General features: G+C 34.5%; 1 protein-coding gene and 1 pseudogene across 1 annotated transcript in view; one reads left to right on the top strand and one right to left on the bottom strand.

Annotated features, from left to right (window-relative positions):
* CSMD3 (CUB and Sushi multiple domains 3) overlaps positions 1 to 12,701 on the bottom strand; it is a 1,005,898-nt gene that overhangs the window by 553,889 nt on the left and 439,308 nt on the right. The window lies entirely within an intron of this gene.
* Positions 7,463 to 7,580, top strand: LOC120595804 (uncharacterized; annotated as a pseudogene).

Genomic DNA, 12,701 nt, shown 5'->3' with positions numbered 1-12,701 from the left:
AGATATTAGATGGAAAGAAGAATGAATCCATCTTTTATTTGCCATACTGAAACAAGCTGAACAAAACTTAAAAATGTTGAGCCTCATCAACATGTTAAAAAGGTTTCACAAGTGAAACTCCATGAAATAATTTTTACAGCCTGACATATTGATGTCAATTAGCTTAATTAAATTTCTCAAAAATTTAAATCAATTAACTATGAAAGCCCATATTTATTCAAATTGAATAAAACAAATGTCAGATAAAAATCAGATATCACGTGCTCAAAGGTACACAGTTGTTGACCCACCTGGTTGTCACAACTTTTGGGAGCAACATGCTAATGGCATTTAGTGGGTAGAGGACAGGGATGCTGCTAAACATTCTGAAATGCACAACACAGCCCCCACAACAAAACAATTATCTAGTCCAAAATGTCATTAGTGTGGAGTATGCAAAGGTAATTGAGCTGGGAGTGGAGAATAAAATGAATGTGAGTACACGGGCATCTGGCAAGCATATAACCAGGATAAAGGACACCTCTACTCAAAGTGTTCAGAAAAAATATGAGCTACTTCTGAACTATAAACCTCTGATTTATGTCTAATCTACATATTAATTTTGATATAAAATCAAAACAAGTAGATATTAATTTCAATAAAATAAGAGCTTAAAGACAATTGCAAACTGTTATTTCAATTACAGTAATGCAACAAACTGCTTTGGTGTTTCTAATTTACAAACAAACATTTTTTAAAACTTGCTTTCAAAAGGAAAATCCCTTACCAATTTATTGATTTTATTCCCCTCTTCAATGTGATTTTTTAGAAATAAAACGCTTATTTTGGAATAATTTTAGAGTCACAGAGAGATGTAAAGATCGGAGTTTCCATGCACCCTTCACTCAGTTCACCTAATATTAACATGTTACATAACCATGGTATATTTCTTAAAACTAGGAAAGTATGATTGGTACATTATTACAATTAACCGAACTCTAGACTTTATTCCAACTTCATTTGGGTTTTTTTGTTTTGTTTTGTTCTGTTTTTACTGTTCTTTTTTTACTGTTTCAGGATCTAATTCAAGATACTGCATTGCATTTATTGGTTATATTTCCTTAGTTCTTTCTTCAATGCCATTTTAAATTAATATTTTGTCAATTGTTCACCAAATTCTGTGTGTGTGAGAGAGAAAGAAGGAGGGTAGGGGAGAAAGGGGGTTGCGAGCAAGCACACACTTAGAATGGAAAGTAAATTCCCCCAACCATAGACTAAAGATGAAGATACATTTCTGGCAAACCTGTGGCCAGTCACTGAACAGGGTGAAGTTGATAAAGTAATTAATAACTTGCCACAGGAGCTCTTGGTTACATCTGTCTGCATCACAGTATAAGTATCTTTCTAGCCAAAATTCTTAAAGATTTCTTCCAAGGCTATAGTTAGAAACTTACAAAAAAAAAAAAAAAAGCTACAGTGTGATTTACCTGGACAAGAAAACAACTCAGTGCTCCAGGAGTCAGTAAGTAGGAAAACTACACTGAGCTCTTTAAGACACCATGGAATCTCTTTACCAAGGGACCTTTTAAAATGCAGTAATGTAGAAACCTATGTGAGAGAAAATAGTGACTCTCCTACTTGTTCTTCCACTGTGCTTCTCAAGAAGCTAAAAATCATAGATACTGGCACTATTTTGTATTTATGCATAATTTTCAATTGTCAGCTTAGTGCAGGGCTTTGCATACTCCACACTAATGACATTTTGGACTAGATAATTGTTTTGTTGTGGGGGCTGTGTTGTGCATTTCAGAAAGTTTAGCAGCATCCCTGTCCTCTACCCACTAAATGCCATTAGCATGTCACTCCGAAAAGTTGTGACAACCAAAAATGGCCCCCAGACATTGCCAAATATCTCCTGGGTGGCAAAATCCTGTCTCTCCCATTAAGAACAACTGACAAAATGAGATATTTTTGTTCTAACTAATCTCTTTGATTTTTGCTTACTCCTATATTTCTTTTTATTTTGTACTTTACCAAAAAGTTTTGGTGAAAGGAAATTATGAAAGGGGGATTATGGAAATAAGACATAAACTTCAGCTTCCATTACAGTGAGAAGCTATCATATTAAAGCTGGTTAATAGAGTGTTTTGACATTCAAGAAAGAAATAAAAAATCTTGTTAAACCAAATTATAAACCTTTCTTCCCAGGTCCTTCTCTCTATTATTTATCTAATAATTATGCTTTAGGATTTAAATTGTCACTCCTCTGGGAAGCTTTCCCTGATAACCTCAATCCCAGTGTACCCTAAGTAGGGAGCTTCTCCACTGTTTCCATTCTTTTAATCTTTTAAGCTAATTTATTGCAAATGATATGTTATCTTACTCTCATCCACTGTCTTTTTTCCCTCAGTATACTGTGAGCTCCTTGAGGACAATTATCACTATTATGGATTGGTTCTTGATTGGTCCTGTATGCAATCAGTAAGTGTTTATTCAAAGAATGCTACCTTTAGGCAATGGAGTCTTGAATGAGACACCAAACTAGGGGATTTGTTATGCCAAGGAACAGAATGGGGGTTACTCGAGACGAAGAAAATGAGCCTCATAAAAAATATGGGACACACTATATCTCAAGCAGGTTGTATATATATTTTATATATTCACTTTGAGGAACTAATGTCAATCACAGAATGGGATATTCTTAAATATATATAAAGTAAAGCTATAAGACTTGCCACTGGCAAAGTTGTCAAGCCCTTGAAATACATCTGTTTACTAGTTGCTAAGACTTCTCCTGATTTTATGTTATCTAGTATGTATGAAATTCAGACCCTCTCTATCTGATTCCAGATCCTAAACTCTTAAAAACTGTACAAAATTGCTATATAATCACAATTAATGACAACATTGTTTCTTGTTGATCATTTTTATATCGTGTTGCCTTCTCAGTAGATTTCATAGTCTCCATATCTATTTACTTGCACAGCTCATGTCAAAAAACAGATTAGCATTTTCAATGTTTGCAATCATAGGATTAGAGGAACAAATTTCTTACTTGTAAGCACAGTGATAATACAAAACTCACAATCTACACTATCGACATTCTAAAAGAGTCACATAATGTCTGGGCCATTAAGTTACCCCAAGGAAAAAAAAGGTCAGAGATTAATTCTTTCAGCCGAAAGAGCATTTATGGGGGAATAGCTTAAGGTATTAAAATAAATGTTATTAAAGATTTTTGGAGTAATTCCTATTTTTCACATTTATTAAGTTCTAAACTTTCCATACCAACCAGTTAAAAAGATACATCGTCCACGTATTCCAAATGTCAATGCTCTGTTTTCTGTTTTTATTTTTCTGATGCTGATTTAGAATAAATATTAAGAGAATAAACTTTCATTTATAAGATAAATAAGTTTGAAGATCTAATGTATAGCATGGTGACTGTAGTTAATAATATGGTATTGGATACCTAAAAGCTGCTGAGAGTAAATCTTAAGCATTCTCACCACACACAAACACACACACAATGCGTATGCGCATGAGCACATGCACGAGTTAACTATGTGAGTTGATGGATGTGTTAATTATCTTGATCATGACAGTCAGTTCACAGTATATATTCATTTCAAACTATCACACTGTACACTTTATATACAATTATATTTGTCAATTATTTCTCAATAAAGTTGGGAAAAAAGAAAAAGGTCATATTAGCCAAACAAAAGAGTAACTGCAAACAAATCTGATATACATACTATAGAAATTTAGTTCTGAAACCAAATACTTAGTAAAAAGAGTTGTGTTTGACAGTACATTTGTGTATGTGTAAACTACTTTGTATGTGTAATACCCTGTCCAAAATACATATTCAAACATTTTTTTTTTTTTTTTTTACCTTCAACTGGGTAGCCCTGGCTGTAACTACATTGAAATTCTTTTCTTTTCCCACAACGGTGGAGAAGGAGCAGATTTTTAAAGTCTAAAGAACACACAATGCAATATATATATGCCTTATTGTTGAATTGTACACTTGAAATTTACTGGATTTTGTTAACCAAAGTCACCATAAAAAAAAAAGTCTAAAGAAGGCCTGATCAGTCGTTAGCTGAGGATATGGCCCTGTAAACTTGTTACAGAAACTCTGATTTTTAAGAAATTTGTATATTGAGAGACATGCTGAACTGTTCGATGGCATAGTGTAAATCCATGGAGCGAATCCCCACAGCTGATGGCCAACACCGGTAACAAGAACCTTGCCGTGAGGGTTTACTCTATACCAGGCACTGTTTGGAGAGCTCTATTTTATATCATTTAATCATTTAAAACAAAATGAAAACCACAAAACAGCACCTATGAGATAAATATCTCTTTTGAAAACTATTGCTCAGTCAGTGGAGCCTGATTACATGTGTTCAAATCCTGGCTCTACTGTTTACTATCAATTTGGCCAACGTGAATCATTGAATCTCTCTGTGCCTCAGTTTTCTCATCTGTAAGAGGTGAATGATAATATGGTATCTCACAGATTTGTTGAAAGGATCAAATTAATTCATATGCTTGAAGTTTGTCTTGCATATAGTAAGATCTGTATAACCGTTAGTTGCTCTAATAATAATTATTTGAATTTTACAAAGAATGTAACTGAGATCAGAGAATTTAAAATACTCTCCTAAGTTTATTTGAATTCACAGCAGTGAGATGTCAGAGTCTAAGTTCTTATGTAGTATGCTGTAAGTGTGTTATATTTTTGTCAATTTTGGTATATTTTTGTCAATTTTGGTTTATTTTTGAGATAAAATTATGATAGACTATTACTGAGAAAATATTCCAATCAGCCATTTTAGTTCTTTTTTTGCATATATGAATATATTTTAATATAAATACTATTATGTCATTACTTATGCACATTTATAGCATGCCAATTTTTTTATGTTTGAATACATGAAAATATTTCTTATTAACATATATGCTGTTTATACCAATACTTAGACACGTTTTTTAATTTCCTGATCCTAGAAGACTAAAGCTTTATAAATGTGTAATGCATAATTCTTTCTGCATTTTCTGCCTATTTGTATGTTATGAATAGTGTATTTAATAAAATTTTAAAGATCGTGTGGTCTGCAAAGGATGAACAGGTGATTACCTAATAAACTGTTAAAAGCCTTTATGTAGAAAAATAGCCTGCACGATCCAAGAACACAGGATTATCATGGATTTCCCACAACGTGTAAACCATCAGTGGAAAGAAAACATTAATAAAATTATATTCATTCTATAAATCAATTCAAACAGCTAGTGTTCTACCTGGTAATGAAATCCTGTTAGTCACTGCAAAATGCGGACATAATACACTGCTGGGTGGGAGGCTGTGTGACATTTTCAACTCTGTAGTAAGCCTCTGTAAGTTATTTCAGCAAATGCTATTTTCCCCTATGTGTATACATAAATATAAAACCACAGAACTGAAAAAAAAAAAAATCCACCAAGAACGTAAAACCCAAACCAAACCAATCCATAAGACAACTATAAATCCTGTGAAGAAATTGGCCTCAATGTCTATTCCCCAGAAACATGTCAGTGATTGCACCATTCCCTGGAGTTTAGCACAAATAACATCATATGGATTAGTAAAATAATGTGAATTCCCTTTAGGATTTAGGCCATACACTGAGCCAAGGAGGAATGAAACAGAGGTGTTTGCTATTCTTGAGTTTCCTATGGGATCATTCTCTAAGGATATAAATGTGATTATTCCCCAAGCATAGGTAATCGAATTATACAACCCATATCCAAAGGTCATGGAGGGCTTGACTGGGGCTATCTGATGTAGACTGAAAGCCAAAGGTGTGCCAAAGGTGGGAGGGGCCCAAAAAATTATGTCTTAGACTACTTTACCCAGAAACTATGTCTGAGGCAAGGGCTTATGTGTGAGAAAATTAATATGGTTTCAGGGAGCAGAAATGAGTAGTGAAACAGGTCTGGAATGCAGGAAAGCCGATCCAAGGATGTGTTATTCAAATGCCTACCAGTATGGATAACTGGTATCAGAGCCTATAGAAACTTTTGATGAAATTTGTGAAATGCCTCTCAGAATAGCAGAGGAAACTACAGAAGAAAGGAGGATGCTTTTCTTCATTTGCTCCTATCTCCTTGCAGCTAACGAGGTGACTTGTAAAGCATTAGCTCCTCTACAATTTCTGGTAGCACCTGTGTAAAGGCCACACCAGTTTGTAAACTTCCTGATCCAGGTGTCTGAGGGGCCATAGGTTAGGAAGTAAGAAACAGAAAGAGAGGCTCGATCAGGCGCACCTGCACAAAATTTAACTGTTACCACAGCAGTTACTGGAATAAGAGAAAGGATTTGTAGAGAGTTACAGAGCTTTTGGACACATTGCCGCCCCCCATTAAAATCCTAATATTAAGATAGTCAATCAACAAAAATGAATTCCACTAAAGATTTTTAGAAAGTTAAAATACTTGGAAAATGAAGTTTAAAAACTGAAAGCAAATCTCTAGTTTGCAACATTATATTCTCTAATGGGAAAAGAGAAAGTTAAATGCATTCTGGGTTTCTCTCCAAAATTTTCCCCTCACTGCCCCTACATTTTTCACATTTTCCTTCTAATTCTTATAATTGAAATGCCAGGAAAATCCCCTGCTCTATTTCTGTCCCAAATAATAGATTTAGAGAGCAATGAGATACCATCATTACCCTGATGATATTCAGCTGTGCCATTCATTTCCTCTGGACTCAGATGGCACTAAGCCTCTATGCTCCCTTCAGCAGCCAAGTCTGGAGGAGAGATGAGCTGGCATACTTCCAAATCATTAAAGACAGAGGGATTTGGCTGGTATGCTTGAGAAACACCAAGGGATTTGAAAGGAGGAAGTTTGGGCTTTCTCAAATGAAGTAAATCATACGGACCTGCCTAGTGTCAGTCTATTTCTAGATCTCAATCCGCCTAAGCATTTCCAGGCAGCACCTATGGCAATGAGTGCCTTTTGTCTTCTTGCATTTAACTTGAACCTTGCAAACCTAATTCAAGGATTCAATGTTTGCTTAGGAAATCTTCAAACTGACTTATGAGCAGGTAAAAAGAACTCATGTGCTGGTTATGTTGGTCTTGTAAAACATAAAACTTGTAATTCTTCAAAAGAAAAAAGAAAGATATATATATATATATACACACACATTATTAATTATAGATGTAAAGTCTCAACTCCTTTTTTAAAAAGTAATTTTGAGCTAGAATACTCCAAGTAAGCTGAGATCTAACTGACTCTTCCCACCCTTCCTACATCCAGACTGTCTTGTAAGAGGATATATCTAAAGTCCTCAGCGCAGAAACCCTTTATAATTGGCCTCAAGCGTTCCCTATGTAAGGCTCCTAGAAAAATGTCTTCAGAATGTATTTATAAGTGAGCAATACATATGAAATGAATGTAGTTTAAAAAAATACATAAGATATCACTTATCATCTATGGCCATGCCACCTGAACAAGCCCGATCCCATCTGATCTTGGAAGCTAAGCAAGGTCGGGCCTAGTTAGTACTTGGATGGGAGACCACCTAGGAAAACCAGGTACTGTAGGCATAAAAAATAAAAAAAATAAGGGATTGTAAGCTGACAAGGTCCTTGCAATCTGTGAGGTCAACCAAAGGTTGTCTTGCAAAAAAAAAAAAAAGAAATCACTTATCAATTTTTATATGCACAACTGTTACAATATCATGGACGTATACTGTAGTCAGTTTTGTCATTAATGGTTTATTGCCCATAAAAATTATTGGGAGAAATAAAACATCAATGACATTATCTCCATCAAAATGCATCAAGTGACAATAGGATTTTACCATGTGGTTAAACTGCCATTATCTAAGATAGATGAATGTTCTTTCAATGATTGCCAGCACTATTTTCAGAGGTGATGATATGTCTTTGCTATCAGTCTGTCATAGAGAGGGAAAGAAGCTTTTTACAAAGGCAGCTATTTTAGAAATATGAGGTAACATTACTTTTTCCACTCATTCTATAATATATATAGTTTCATAATGATGCCAGAAACAATGCCAAGTGAAATTCTTTTTCGTTTAACGATTTCACATTGTAGGGCAAAGATACTGTAAGCAAATGATACTCAGGATAAGCCCATGCTACTGGAAGAGGCTCTTGAATTCCAGATGGAACTCGATTTCCTGAAATACCTGGAATTTCTACACATCAACGTTCTGAAATAGGTCCCCTTTAAACATGTCATTTTTCTTTAAAAAAGTACAAACTAAACACGAAAAATTCATTTTCATTATTATATATGACCTTCATTGATGCTCAATATTATTTGATGAAAGACAATACAGAGTCATACATCTTGTTCTCCTATCTCCAATCTCCTCATTTAATAGGTGTTTATTTAGAGAGGAGGTGGGACAGATGGAGTATAAAAGGAACACTCAGTCAATGCATTCACTGCTCCTCAGGATTTCTAAGAGCTAAGGGATGCTACATTATCTTATTTATATTTATACTATTTATGAGTCATTTGCATTTAAAACATTGCAGCTTAAAAGAGCACATGCATGTATAGGTGTATGTATATGCATATACATATATATATATCATGACCTTTAGTATCCACAATATACCAGAGAGGGGAGCAGGAAAAGTACGATTTTCCTATTTTTACATCAGCGTACTTGGTTCCAAAGTTATATAACAGACATCCTAGGAGTTCTAATTTCTGACCCAATAGTCTTTCCTTTACTCTTGCTACTTAGGGTGTGATTTGCAGAGCACGGCATTGACATCACCTAAAAGCCTGTTCAGAATGCAGAGCCTAGGCTCCAGGCCAGACCTACTGAGTCAGAATCTGCCTTTATTAAGTGTCCCAAGTGACTGCTCTACACATTCGAGCGTGAGAAGAACTTCCTTCTGCCACAGAGCCTCCTTTACACACAGCTGCCCATCAATTAATTAATTAACATTATTGATGGGAAACATTTTGCACCCAATTTTACCTTTAGTTTTATCATCAGAGAGGAAGAACACTTTAACAGAGAGATGTTTCTTCGTGACATCTCTAGCAGTGTGGTCATTAGTCAAATGCTATGAAGTTTGTAGGGAAAAGATTCCGCTTTTCCAGGTGTCAGGTTCAATCTAGGTGTAGTGTGTTCTGTTTAAGTATGCTTCTGCTGTCTCTCCTCATGAAATAGGAACAAAGACTAAGTTCGTCCTGTCAAACCAAGCAAATAGGGGTTTAGAATTTATAAACAGTTATGGCATTATGCCAAAAATTTGATGTATGTATGAAAATTATATGAAATGGGTTTGATTATTTGTTTTATAGCTCAGGAAACTGAGGCTTATAAATAATTTGTTTATGGCCATATAGTTAAGAGGTGCAACAGAAAATTAAACCTGTATCCATCTGACCCCAAAGTCTGTCCTCTTAACTAAAGGGTATTCTAACTCCATAAATCAAGATGTGCCACAGTTAGTGTATGTGTACAAGCAAGGGTGTTTGTGTGGTTGCCTTGAGGGCAGGAAATGTGGGCAGATAAAGTTATGTGCACTCCAAAAGTCTTAGAATCTTTATTCATCTAGAATTATGTGTTCATTGAATATAAATCGATATTATATGCATTGCTTTCTATTTCCTCTGTCAATTCTTAATATATGAAATCCACTTTTCTGTATGTATATTTCTCCATTAATTTTGTACTTATTAAGCATTCTCCTCCCATACTGTCATTCCTATGAATATATTATTTTATCTTGGTGCAGGTGAGTGAATATAATCACAGGCTGGAAATGTTTTCAAATATTTGCTGACAGGTAAAATGTAGTTACCATGAGGAACATATATAAGAAAAGACTGTTCCATTACTTCAAAGACTGCATATTTTAATAACTATAGAGAAGATGAACTTAGAGCTAATTCCAATTCTGCTCCACATTGAGACCTTAATAAGACACTGAATATTAATGAGTCTCACTGTCCCTTTCTGTAAAATAGGAGTCATTATGCCTTGCTAAAGATTTTATTGTGATATGAAAAATATAAAATGAAATAACATGAAATTTTACTGTCATTAAAAGAAAAAATAATATATTTTTAACAAGGTATATACTGAAATTTACATATTATGAAAGTGCATTACGGAAACATCAATAACCTAATGTACCTGCTGTTCTCACTACGTGGGCTACTATTTCCTCAGGTGACATATACATGTTTTCCCTCAATTCAGGACACAGCTTAAATGGCATCTCACAGAGAACTTCTCTGACCACTACATCCAAAATAGCAGGCTGTCATTCTTAGTTTTTCTTCACAGTATTTACCTTGCAAATATTCTCTATTCCTATGTCAATATTTATTTGTTATATGTCTCCTGCCCTAGAATATGATTTTTACAAGAAAAGAAACTTTGGCTTTTTTGTTAAGCATTCTATCTCCAGAGCCGGGAATAGAGACCAGCAAATAGCAGATTCAAAGCAAATGTTTGTTGAATAAACAAATGAACTAAGTCTATATACAGCCATAGCTAGAAGATTAAGAATAATGGCACTACTACTATCAGTTAATATTCTTATTATGCACCAGGAATTATATGCTTACATCATCAAACTTTCACAACAACCATGGGAGTAGATATCATCATTTCCATTTTCCAGATGAGGAAATTAAACTTAGGCTAGACTAGATTAAGTCATTAATTCCCAACCTTGGATGCACATTGCGATTATATGGTAACCTTTTAAAAGTACTAGTACCCAGTCCCCAACCTTAGAGTTGTAATTTCAGTGTAATCCCTACACTAAAGTAATTAAATTAAAATCTCTAGGGGTAGGACCAGAGTATTGATATTTGTTTTAAAGTTCCCATGTGATTCAAAAGTATAGCCATCATTGAGAACTTCTCCCTAGTTTAAATAAACTGCCATCCCCTAGTCATATAGTTAGGATGTGGTGGAATAAAGATTTGAACCTGATTTCTCTAACTTTTACTCAATGCTCCCTCCATATTTTACACATCTAGTATAGTAGAATGTATAATTTTAATACCTTGTCAACTATAATGTCACAATATTACTGGGACTTTGCGAAGGTATGATATTGTATTTAATGGCACAATTTTTAAATCCATGATGTTCCACTCGGTTTAGTTCCCTCGAGTTAAAAAAAAAAAAAAAAAAAAAAAAAAAACGACAAAAAAGCACTCATTGTTTCTTGTTCCTCTGCACTACATAGGTGGCTTTATGAAACAGCATATACAGAGAGGAGCGCTGTATCCTTTGTAGATAAAAGGCAAGCCCCTTAAAACTATTCTGTTAAAAACCCTAATAATGTTAAGAAGAGCAGAAATGTGTTACAAAAGCATTGGGCTGTGACTTGATAAAACCAAATGAGTGAGACTTCAGACCTAAACACATTACATTTTAAGCCAAGTCTGATAATTTAAAGAAGAGAAACAAAAAATGAGATAGGGTACCCATGATATAAAATTTGGGTTGGTTTTGAAAATAAATGATCTCAAAAGTTATATTTATTATTGTTAATATAACTAATAGTTATATCTACTATTGTAGGTTCCAAGAAATTATAATATCTACAAATGTGACCATGCTTTTCAGGATGATAGCATCAACAAGGAGAGACTTGCTTGTGTAAGCATTACTTTCAGCCAGATTTATGGACCCAGCTAGCACCAAGGCATTGGTATAATTTACCTTTATATAGTGGAAAATAACACAGGCACAAAAGTGAGAAAGATTGGGGTCTGAAACACAGTCCTCCCACTTTTTAGCTGTATGGGCAAACGCTCTAACGCCTGAGACTCGTTTGTAACTACAGTTAATTACTCAGTATTATTAACTATAGTCCCCATGCTATACATTAAATCTTCACATCTTACTCATCTTATTAAAATGAATTTTTAAAGGGTAAAAAAAAAAAATGATTGGTTTGGGAAAGTACTTCAGCAATGGTGATCATGGGAGCCTGGACAGAGAAATGAATAAAAGTAACCTGATATAATTCTGGGAAAATTTTTCCAAAAAGCACAAACCCTAAAGGCAAAATCCTGAGGAGAAAATGAGCTGATTTATTCTGGGTTCAGCAAAAAGGTCACTTGTCCAGAATACTGTAAGGCAGAAAAAGAATGAAAAGAAAGAAGAAAGGAAAGAAAATTAAAAAATGGGGGGATGGAAGGTAGCTGTCAAAGGTAGACTTAACCATATTGGGCAATTGATTGGGGTTCATGATGGATGGTAGTGTCAAAGGTAGACTTGACCATATTGGGCAATTGACTGGAGTTCATGCTGAGGGAGACAAGTCAAGGAGAAATCCAAGAATTTGAACCAGAATGATTTCTCCATCAACTGAGAAAAAGATTTCAAGAAAAAGAGAAATTTGGAGGGAAAATAAGGTGTTTGATTTTAAACAATTTAAATTGGAGATGATATTGAGACATCCTATGGGCAATAAACAGCTGGAGATAGTAGTGTACAGATGAGGAGTCACGGTTAGATAGGTTTTAAAAGTCACTGGCTTATAGGTGAGAGACAAATTCCCGAAAAAGCAGAAGATACATAGCAGATGCTTAAAGAGCAACCAGCAGTAGAAGAAAAATATTTTTTCCATATGTCATCTTTTTCTAATGTTTCCTCTCTCTATAGTGGGTCTACCTGCCATCAAGTTATCTGTACTGGTTTTAAA

This window comes from Pteropus medius, unplaced genomic scaffold (genome assembly GCF_902729225.1).
Source record: "Pteropus medius unplaced genomic scaffold, Ma_sr-lr_union100, whole genome shotgun sequence".
Lineage (NCBI taxonomy): Eukaryota > Metazoa > Chordata > Mammalia > Chiroptera > Pteropodidae > Pteropus > Pteropus medius.
This window is presented reverse-complemented; position numbering and strand designations above follow the sequence as displayed.